A 580-nucleotide genomic window follows, 5' to 3' on the forward strand; every position below is an offset into this window, starting at 1 on the left:
GTTTCACGGTATTGTTGTTACAGCTCTAAAATGTGTTAATTTTAAATGTCTGGGTAAAAAAAAAACTGAACACTATATTTTGACATACAGAATATTTGGAACAGTAGTATTTGTTTATTTTTTAATTGATTTGTTTCTGAAATGTTAAATTTGTGGGCTGTCCTGCTTTTGATGTGGATGGTTGATTTGCTGCCCTAAAAAGAAGAAAAATAAAGACTGACATCTTTATTTAATCTAGAAACACATTCATATAAACCCCCAAATCAATATTTAGGATTTTCTTCCAATAGTGCATCATGAACAGTGTTATGAACAGTATCATGAATACTGTATTTTTCTCTTTGTGTCTGCATTCAGCGTCTCTGGCCTGTGTTAACGGCTCTTTACAGACTTCATATTTTAACATAAATGACATCTGGAAAATTATATGCATTGCAACACAGTTTGTGCAAGTCCAGAACAGAGATCGTCTGCAATAAAACAATAAACGTCTGCTTGCCAATCGCGTAAGTTCCAGGGGAAGCTCCTTCGGCTGTCATACACACGTGTGACTGACTGCTCGCACCAACAGGGGGGGGGG

This window comes from Sinocyclocheilus rhinocerous, unplaced genomic scaffold (assembly GCF_001515625.1).
Source record: "Sinocyclocheilus rhinocerous isolate Xijiao unplaced genomic scaffold, SAMN03320098_v1.1 scaffold503, whole genome shotgun sequence".
Taxonomy (NCBI): Eukaryota; Metazoa; Chordata; class Actinopteri; order Cypriniformes; family Cyprinidae; genus Sinocyclocheilus; species Sinocyclocheilus rhinocerous.